Raw genomic sequence first — 10,603 nt, forward strand, 5'->3', positions numbered from 1 at the left:
GGATGGAGTTACAAACTTTGTTGATCAGGGGCCTGCTGTGGAAATAGTGCATCTCGATTTCAGCAAGGCTTTTGACAGAGTCCTCTGTGATATTTATGTGAGGAAGCTGGTAAAATGTGGGCTGAATGAGGTATATGTCTTAGGACATCAAACTGGGAAAGAGGATTTTAAACTGACTGAAGAGGTTTTATGCCCTTGGGAATTTGGTCTCTTAAATCTACCCCTTCGCCTTCAAAATGAGACTGAATAAGGTAACTGTTAGGTGGATTTGACTGACCGAACCCAGAGAGGACTCTTTCATGGTTCCTCCTCATCCTGGGGAAAAGTGACCAGAGGGGTGCTGCAGGGTTCTGTCCTGGGCCTGTTGTTGTTCAACGTCTTGATAAATGACATGGTTGAAGGAACTGAGGGGATGCTCGTCACATCTGCAGATGACACCAAATGGATCATAATGGCATCCTCTCTCTTCTTCAGCAACAGACAGAGAGACAAAGAACAGTGCAAAAGCACAGCAGAGCGGAAGAGATAAGACCGACTTCCGTTCTTACACTTCCCAAGCCTAGGAAAGTAAACAGGGGCATGTGACATACTAGCCACATATCCAGCAACAGGAGGAGTGAATTGCTAACACACCACACATGATTGCAGGTGATATAAGGGGAAAAAACCTGCTCCTTTTTCCTTATGGGGTACCCAAGGGCCCATATACAGTCCTTTTGTAGGTTCTCTACCGGTAGGAGAAAATAACAGAGACCAACCAGAGAATATTGAGAAGCAAAGCAGCTAGTAAGCCTGTTCTTTATTAACCGTTGCAACAGGGTTCTCCACCCACACGCAGGAGAGAGGAGGAGGACACCGAGCCATGTGTGCAAGCCCTTAATAGAGACATTTTTAATTGCCCAACCTGGAGTTCAAGACCACCCCCAGAAACTGTCAGGATATGAGTACAATGCAGCTGCAAACTAGCAGCTCAGTGTGTACATCATATGATGTGGCTAGTCCTGGGAAAGAATCTTCCAGGCAGTTCAGGGGATTCACAAGGCTTTGTTCTCAGAGTAATATGAGACCTTCTTGTTGCGTATGTGAAGGAAGTCTGTGTCACTTGCTCGGAGGAGACTGAACTGATTGGACATGTTTTTTGTAGAGATGTATAGTCAGAAATAAACAAGATGTAAAAAGCCTTTCTGACTATCTTCTTTCTCCTGCTGGCATGCAAAGGGGCAAAGGGGGTGTGCATCTTCCATTCCGGGGGATGTCGCCTATCAAGATCTCCCTGGACTGTCCGGGATGTCAGCCAGAGAGGATCACCGGTAAACAAGTCCCGGGAGCAGGGAGAGAGGCCAGCCTCACCCGAGGGGGCAAGTTTTCCAACAGAAACATCACACATAACATCAAGGAAAAGGCGGTCTACAACAGAAATCTGAGTGTTGTTTTTACCTTGTCTGCCAGGTTACCTGTTAATGGTCACTTGACTGGATGACCTGGGGAGGCTGGCTATTCTTTTGTAATGATAATACTTCATTCCTGAGCCAGGTCACAGGCTCACCCTATTCACACCTTAAATGTGCCCTTAAGGCAGGATTTGTGAGGACAGAGACAATGGGGAGGTTTCTGCATTTCCTTCGACCTTGTAGAGAAATATTTGAGGTGAGTGAAAGAGTCAAAACGGCTTTAGGACTTTTCCTGTGGGTTTTGGACATGTGGTTTATATATTTATATATGTGTTTGCTTGGTACATTTATCTCTCTCTAACCTAAAAATTCTTATAACAATTCCCCCCTTTGGGGATATAATTTTTTTCTAAATAATTGCTGCTTCACAAATAACCTGGTATGTTGTAAATGGTTGCCTTCATGTAAATCTTAAGAGACTTGCATGTCAGGCCTCTTAAAGCTGTTTGCAGATGTAGCAGTGCACATAGCTGGACCTTGTACGCATCCTTGGCCTGGCACAGTTGCTCCTGTGATGGCCTGGGAATCTGATTCAGAGGCTGAACCGGAGGAATCCCAGCCTGCACAGGAGTCCCCGCCTCCAGGGCCGGCTGAGCCGGGGCAGGGCCTTGAATCTGAAGGGCCCGCACCTGTGCCAGATCCTCAGGAGCAGACACCAGATGAATCCACTCTGTCTCCGGGGGTGATTGAGGACCCATTGCCTGCAGGTGCTCCTCTCCCAGCCCTGTCAGGGGAAGGTGAGGCTGCCTCTGGGTCCAGTAACCCTCCAGCCTCTCCTGAGCTGCAGAGGCTGAGGGCAGAGAGGCGGAGGGAAGTAAGTTCTATCAGGAGGAGTGCTAACCTTAAGGCCAGGAGAGGCGAGTCACCTTTGGGCTGGGACCACCCTAGGCCCCAGAGGAGATAAAGGCCAGTCAGCCTCTGCTGGTCCCGGGGGGAGGTTACCATGGGGTGAGGTCCAGGACCTGGGTTGAGGGTCTGTAGACTGTCCTCCACAGGTGAGGTGGGGTCCGAATAGAGGAGCCAGGCAAGGACAGGAACTCTGAAGGAACAGGACTCGGTGCTGGCTGAAACAGCTCTTCAACGACGTTGCTCCCGCAACCTGGGACCGGGCTGACTGGCCTTTATCTTCTCTGAGGCCAGGGGCGGTCCCGGCCCTCAGGTGACCCGCCTCTTCTGGCCTTAAGGCGAGCACTCCTCCTGGGAGAAACCAGTTCCCTCCGCCTCTCTGCCCTGAGCCTCTGCAGCTCAGGAGAGGCTGGAGGGTTACTGGACCCAGGGGGAGACTCGCCTTCCCCTGACAGGGCTGGGAGAGGCGCACCTGTAGGCAATGTGTCCTCAATCCCCAGAGTAGATTCACCTGGTGCCTGCTCCTGAGGATCCATCACAGGTGCAGGTGCCTCAGAGTCAAGGCCCTGCCCCAGCTCAGCCGACCCTGGAGGCGGGACTCCTGTGCAGGCTGGAGTTCCTCCAGTTCAGCCTCTGAATCGGATTCCCAGGCCATCACACAGCCCAGTCTCAGGTTGCGGGAGCAACATTGCTGGAAACCTGTTTCTGCCAGCACCCAGACCTGTTCTTCCGGAGTTCCCGTACCACGCCCGGCTTCTTGCTTTGGACCCCGCTTTGCCTTTGGTGGACAGTTTCCAGACCCTTGACCCAGGACCGAACTCTGACCAAGCCTCATGGTAAACCCCCCCCCCCTGGACCAGCACAGCTCCATCAATAGTTGGTGCTGAGACTGGAGCTCCTGGAGCCAATCAGTCACCGTGGGGACTGCAGATGCTGGCAGCACGTCCGGGAACAAACGCAGATGGTAACCCTAAGTGGCCTGGAACAGGTTCTGCTGGGTGGAGCCGTTCACCACATTGTTGTAAATGAACTCCTCCAATGCCAAGTGGTCGACCCAGTCTGGAGGTACTCCAGGTTCCGGTGGTCGGTTCTCACTTCCACCAGGTGTCTTGCCCCCTCAAAATGATGGCCCAAGACATCAAAGGCCACTTTGATGGCCAGTAGTTCCCACTCCGACATGGTAGCTGGCAGGAATAGTAGGCGCAGGGTAACAGCAGCACATCAGGTCCGTGCTGCTGGGACAAGACGACACTGAGAGCCGTACTGGAGGCGTCGGTCTCCACCATGAAGGGACGAGAGGGATTAGGATGCTGTAAAAGCGGCGCCCTCTGGAGACAGGCTTTCAACCCCTGAAACACCACCTCTGCCTCCTTGTCCCAGGAGAACGGTGTCTTGGGGCACAGCAGTCGGGTCAGCGGGGGGCGTGGTGAGCATATTCCACAATGAAGGTCCAATAATAGTTGGCGAACCCCAGGAACCACTGTAGGTCCTTGCGCTTCCAGGGTGCCACCCACTCCTGAACTGCTGCCACCTTCCCGGGATCCATCTGCACCCCATCAGGGGGAGAGTTGGTGACCGAGGGCGTCCACTGACCGCTTGTGGAACTTTCACTTGCTGAGCTTAGCATACAGGCGTTGCTCTCACAAACGCTGCAACATGGACTGGACATGACCCTCGTGGCAAGTTGGGTCGTGGGAGTAAATCAGAATGTCATCTAGGTACACCACCACGTACTTGTCTAGCAAGTCCTGGAACACGTGGTTGATGTACCGTTGGAACAGGGCAGGCGCTTTGCACAACTCGAAAGGCATTACCAGGTATTCAAACTGCCCATACCAGGTCCCAAATGCTGTCTTCCACTCATCCCCGGCTCGGATCCTAATCAAATTGTAGGCTCCCCGAAGGTCCAGCTTGGTGAACATCTGCGCCCCTTGCACCCGCTCCAGCAACTCCGCAATAAAAGGGAAAGGGATACTGGTCTGGAATGGTAATCTTTTTTTTTTTAATTTTATTTTGCTTTAAATAGGTACATATAAATATAGACAACCAAAATTACAAAGGAAAATTCCTTAATAGTAATGAAAAAAAACTTTGAAAACTACAAAAAGTATCAAAGTACATGACACAGAACATAAGCAACTATGGAAAAGAAAAAAGAAAAGAAAAGAGAAAAAAAGAAAAAGAAAAAGGAAGATGAGCCAAAGCAGGAAGGCTCATCTATTGTACACTTCCGTCAAGCTCACAACAGATCATTATTCTTATCAATTATCTCTATCTGCATTCCAAAGGAATCCCTCATCTTGGTATCGGGGAACGTTTCTGTATGTGGCATCATACTAAAAATAGCCAGATCTTTCTTGCTGAACCCTTGTCCCCTAAATAATTATTTAAACATTCCCATTCTTCTTTCACCAATTTTTTAGGTTTACCCCTTATTGCATCTGCCAGCTTTGCGAGCTCCAAGTACTCGCACACGAGATGGTAATCTTATTCAAGGCCTGGTAATCATGGCAGGGACAAAGCTCCCCACACTTCTTAACAAAGAGTACTGGAGCGTCGGTGGGCATGGTAGAGGGCCGAATGAACCCGCGCTCCAGGTTCTTGCTGTTACAATATGAGTACAACGCAGCTGCAAACTGCCAGCTTGTTTACATCACATGATGTGGCTAGTCCTGGGAAAGAATCTTCCAGGCAGTTCATGGGATACACAAAGCTTTGTTCCGTGTGTAATATGAGACCTTCCTGTTGCGTTTGTAAAGGAAGTCTGAGTCACTTGCTTGGAGAAGTTTGAACTGATCGGACATGTTTTTTTTGTAGAGCTGTAAAGTCAGAAATAAACAAGATGTAAATGGACTTTCTGACTATTCCTCTTTCCCCTGTGAAAGTGGAGAAGGGGGTGTGCATCTTCCACGCTGGGAGATGTCGCCTATCAAGATCTCCCTGGTCTGTCTGGGATGCCAGCCAGAGGAAGATCACCGGTTGTCAGGGGTTCAGGGAGAGAGGGACAGGTGAGGGAGGAGACTGAGAGCGAGGGGGAAGAATTCCAGGACAGCGAGGAAGAGGATGACAATGACTTGAGGGATTCCATGATGATGGGCGGCGAAGGCAGTGTCCATATAGGAGAGGGTTGCCCCCAAATCTACCAGAGCATGGGTGAGAATCTAGGGCACACCAGGAGGGTATAGCTGCGCCAGGACCATGAGGTGTTGCAATTCCACTGGTGTGGGCCCATCATGTGCTGTTTGGGACCCCAGGTAGCAGGGCCTTCGGCTACCGGGGTTGGTGGTTTCCCTGCGGCCAGCACCTTCTCGGGACAGCATCGAGCGTAGTGTCCGCTTCCACCGCAGTAGAGGCACAGGTTCCCCTCCCGACGCCACGTCTTCTCCGTGGGGGAGAGGTGAGACCGTGCTGCCCCGAGCTGCATAGGCTCCTCCGACAACTCGGTTGTGGTCGTGGACCTGCTGGTAAAGACTGGAGCCGGAAGCCGGGAGTGCTGGCAGTCCCGGGCCTGACAACGGTCCACCAACCAATCATCTATCTGCAGGTTCGTCTATCCAGCAAGTTGAGGTGATCCATCGTGGCCAGCTGGTCCAGTATCTCATCCGACAGCCCCTCAAGATACTGGTCCCACAGTGCAGAGTCATTCCAGGACAAGTCCTGCACCAACAGCCGAAATTCTGTGGCGTAGGTAGGCAGCGGCTGTAGGCCGTACCAAGTTGAGGCCAGGATCAATCCCATAGCTTTTCGATTGACCCTCCCGGAAGGTTCCAGAATGCACCCAGTCTTTCATAGGTCGGTGCTCACACCCTACAAGGCCCCACACAGATTTCAGGAGTCAGGGACGGCACCAAGCCCACGCAGAGAGTCACCAAGAGGGGGGAGGTCACCGAGGGCCGAGCCACTCAACGAGGTCACAGAAATTCTGGACTCGAGATGGGGGGGGAGAGGGAGTAGAATATCTTCTCGCCAGAGAAGGTACCCCAGCCAGTGCCAACAGTTGGGTGCCGGACTACGCTCTAGAGGAACCTCTTCTCAAAGACGAGTTCCATGCCCTTTTCCCACACAGGCCCATGCCAGCCGAGTATTTCGATGACTGGCTTTTTACGCCCACATTTTCAGCCAGCACTTTCCGGGGATTCTCCTCCGCAGAGGAGACGACGCCAGAATCGAGCCCTCCAAGGGGATCGTGCTCGGGGGTGGACACGGAACCCTCTTACTGGTGGGACGAGCAACCAGAAGAGGACTGGCGAAGGAGGTGGATGACGGGGCCTTGGCAAACAGCACCAGACGAAGTAACAAGGGGAGAGGAGGCCGAGAATGAGTTGGGGGACGAACCCGAGTTCGAGCACACATACACTGAACTGGAAGCAGAGGAGATCGACGTCGACGAACTGTGCCCAGCATCGACCCCAGCAACGACGGAGCTCCCAGAACCTACGCCCAAGGGGCGGGAGGGGGGAAGGGGGGCTTCGAGGGGGGATGGATGTCAGGGGTTCAGGGAGAGAGGGACAGGTGAGGGAGGAGACTGAGAGCGAGGGGGAAGAATTCCAGGACAGCGAGGAAGAGGATGACGATGACTTGAGGGATTCCATGAGTCTTTCAAGTGAATCGGAGGATTCCCAGAAAGGAGCGCCTGTGGTCAAGCCCAGGGGAACCCAAAGTGGGAGCTGGGAGTCGGGACCGGCTTCTCCGCCGGAGCGCAGTGAAGGGGGTGGAGATTCCAGTGTGACAGGAGAAGCAGGTCAGAAAGCAGAGAGGGAGGGGAGATCGGAGCAAGGCATCCTCCCGGAAGGGGGGGAGAGTAGTACAGGGAGTAGTGTAGCGGTCAAGAGGAAGGTCAGAGGTAGCGAACGGGCGCCAAGTTCAAATGTGGAGGCGTGCGGAAATACAGGGAGCCCGGAGGAGGAGCCAGGTCCCAAAGCACGCAGGAGGGGGGAAGAGTTGTCTGGGGATTCAGCGTCAGGGGAATCCAGGAGGGGCAAAACCCCGGGGGGCAGGAAGACCCTGCGGAAAAGGAAAGAGAGGAAGAGGTGGAGCTCCACAAGCCTCTTAAACTGGTGCAGGGGAGGGACTGACTCAGAGGGGACTTCAACGGTCTAAGCGTAACAGACGTGGGGCTGCGCACCTCGACTGTGGAGTGTACGATGTACTGCAATAAAGATCTTTGTAAATAAGACTGGATTTGGCGTTGGTCTCTTGTGAGCTGGGACCTGAGGCAGCCCTGACACCGGTAAACAAGTCCCGGGAGCAGGGGGAGAGGCCAGCCTCTCCCGAGGGGGCTAGTTTTCCAACCCTTGCGACGGAAGTCCTACAAGGCTTAGTGCTCTGGCTCCGTAAGAGAGTATAGGCAGCTCACAGGCAGTGGCACCCCGGGCTGGAGGTCTATGCCGCAGTCGAAAGACCAATGAGGTGGCAGCTGGTCTGCCCCCTGTTCCTCAAACACTTCTTGGTAGTCCTGGTAAACAGCGGGGAGCATTGATGCAGCTTCCCCCGTGGGGGCGACCGCTAGCATCTTGGACCGAGCATGGGGACACGGGTCTGGGAAGCGCACAGTCTGATTGACCCAGTCAATCTGAAGATTGTGAGATTCCAACCAGTCCATCCCGAGCACCAGGGGAAACCGGGGCATGGTGGCAATGTCCAAGGTGCGCACCTCCCGGTGCTGCTGGTGACACAGGACCAAGGGCTGAGTCTCCTGAGTGACGGCACACAAGCGCAGGAGCCGTCTGTCAATTGCCTCCACCTGTACTGGTTCTGGCTTGTCCTGGAGTGGCACCTGATGATGGGCGGCGAAGGCAGTGTCCATATAGGAGAGGGTTGCCCCCAAATCTACCAGAGCATGGGTGAGAATCTAGGGCACACCAGGAGGGTATAGCTGCGCCAGGACCATGAGGTGTTGCAATTCCACTGGTGTGGGCCCATCATGTGCTGTTTGGGACCCCAGGTAGCAGGGCCTTCGGCTACCGGGGTTGGTGGTTTCCCTGCAGCCAGCACCTTCTCGGGACAGCATCGAGCGTAGTGTCCGCTTCCACCGCAGTAGAGGCACAGGTTCCCCTCCCGACGCCACGTCTTCTCCGTGGGGGAGAGGCGAGACCGTGCTGCCCCGAGCTGCATAGGCTCCTCCGACAACTCGGTTGTGGTCGTGGACCTGCTGGTAAAGACTGGAGCCGGAAGCCGGGAGTGCTGGCAGTCCCGGGCCTGACAACGGTCCTCCAACCAATCGTCTATCTGCAGGTTCGTCTATCCAGCAAGTTGAGGTGATCCATCGTGGCCAGCTGGTCCAGTATCTCATCCGACAGCCCCTCAAGATACTGGTCCCGCAGTGCAGAGTCATTCCAGGACAAGTCCTGCACCAACAGCCGAAATTCTGTGGCGTAGGTGGCGGCTGTGGACTTGTCCTGTCTCAACCGACGAATCGCCCGATTGGCTTGGCTCCCCTTCATAGGGTTGCCAAACGCAGTTTCCAAGTGGTTACATAGTCTGTCAGCAAAGGAGAGTCTTGCCGGGGCAGTGGCAAAGCCCACTTGGCCGCCTGGTCCTTCAGCAAGCTGATCAGGAAGTGCACCTTGGTGCGTTCGTCAGGAAAATTCCGGGCTCGCCCCTGAATATACAGCTTGGCCTGGGCGAGGAACATGGGAAAGCTGGCCGGGGACCCCTCAAATTTCTCTGGCAGGGCCACTGGGTACTTGCCAGAAACTGGGGCGTCGGCCCCAGGAGCCAGTAAGGCGTCCAACTGCTGCTGAAGCGCCGTAACCGCATTGCTTAGCTGCTGAATGGTGTGCGTCAAGGCCTGGTTCTCCTGGGCCAATGCCACCAACGCAGCTGCCTGGTCGGCCATGGCTTCTGGCTCTTCCCGAACGCACCCCAACAAAGGGGGAGTGCGGGTGTGGCGGGAGCAAACTGTGCTGGTTCCGGGGGGGGGGTTTACTGTGAGGCGTGGTCAGAGTCCAGTCCTGGGTTGAGGGTCTGGAGACTGTCCACCAAAGGTGAAGCGGGGTCCAAAGCAAGAAGCTGGGTGTGGTCGGGAACTCCGGAAGAACAGGTCTGGGTGTTGGCAGAAACAGGTTTCCAACGACGTTGGAATAACCTGAGACTGGGCTGACTGGCCTTTATCTCCTCTGGGGCCTAGGGCAGTCCCGGCCCACAGGTGACTCGCCTCTCCTGGCCTTAAGACAAGCACTCCTCCTGATAGAACTTACTTCCCTCCGCCTCTCTGCCCTCAGCCTCTGCAGCTCAGGAGAGGCTGGAGGGTTACTGGACCCAGAGGCAGCCTCACCTTCCCCTGACAGGGCTGGGAGAGGAGCACCTGCAGGCAATGGGTCCTCAATCACCCAGAGTGGATTCATCTGGTGTCTGCTCCTGAGGATCTGGCACAGGTGCGGGCCCTTCAGATTCAAGGCCCTGCCCCGGCTCAGCCGGCCCTGGAGGCGGGGACTCCTGTGCAGGCGGGGATTCCTCCGCTTCAGCCTCTGAATCAGATTCCCAGGCCATCACAGGAGCAACTGCGCCAGGCCAAGGATGCGTACAAGGTCCAGGCTGACCGCCACCACCAGGTGGGGCCAGAACTCCACGTCGGCGAGCCATGGGGCTATATAAATTCTAATTGGACTTCGTTGGAATTGGGCAAGTGTATCCAGGCTGCAATTAGCTTTTTGGTCCCTTAGGAATAACTGAACAACTTCCCTAGAGTGCAAGACCAGAGCCTATAATAATAATAATCTCATAGAAAGGCCAAGGCAAAGACATCTCTCTCAAGAAATGCCCAAACCTGTGCCACTACAAGGTGACATGGTCAATATGAAAGCCCTACAGGGATTCACCAGGGATTGTTGCTGCTGTGATATGATGGAGGTGTGAGACCAGAGGAGAGCTAGCTTTGACACCTGGGAACACACAAAAAAGGCAGAAACAAAACAAACTGCATTTTTCACTCATTATTTGACCTTCCCGCTAAGTGTAAAGCATAGACCACTATTGAGAATGTTTCTCCCAAAGTGCTAGAATGCCACAAGTAATTTAGTAACAAAATGCAACATGTGCTATTTTTTATGTGATATCCTATGTCCAGCTATGTGCACTGCTACATCTGCAAACAGCTTTAAGAGGCCTGACATGCAAGTCACTTAAGATTTACATGAAAGCATCCATTTACAACATGCCATGTTATTATTTGTGGGGCAATAATTTTTTAGAAAAAAATTATATCTTCAAAGGGGGGAATTGTTATAAGAATTTTTAGGTTATATATATATATATATATAGAGAGAGAGAGAGAGAGATCTAAATGTACCAAGCAAACACACACA

General features: G+C 53.5%; 2 protein-coding genes across 2 annotated transcripts in view; both read left to right on the top strand.

Moving 5' to 3' along the window:
• Window positions 1-10,603, top strand: part of LOC144327629 (uncharacterized) — a 127,665-nt gene that overhangs the window by 58,492 nt on the left and 58,570 nt on the right. The window lies entirely within an intron of this gene.
• LOC114595517 (uncharacterized) overlaps window positions 1-10,603 on the top strand; it is a 133,691-nt gene that overhangs the window by 16,660 nt on the left and 106,428 nt on the right. The window lies entirely within an intron of this gene.

The sequence above is a fragment of the Podarcis muralis genome, chromosome 4 (genome assembly GCF_964188315.1).
Source record: "Podarcis muralis chromosome 4, rPodMur119.hap1.1, whole genome shotgun sequence".
Classification (NCBI taxonomy): Eukaryota; Metazoa; Chordata; class Lepidosauria; order Squamata; family Lacertidae; genus Podarcis; species Podarcis muralis.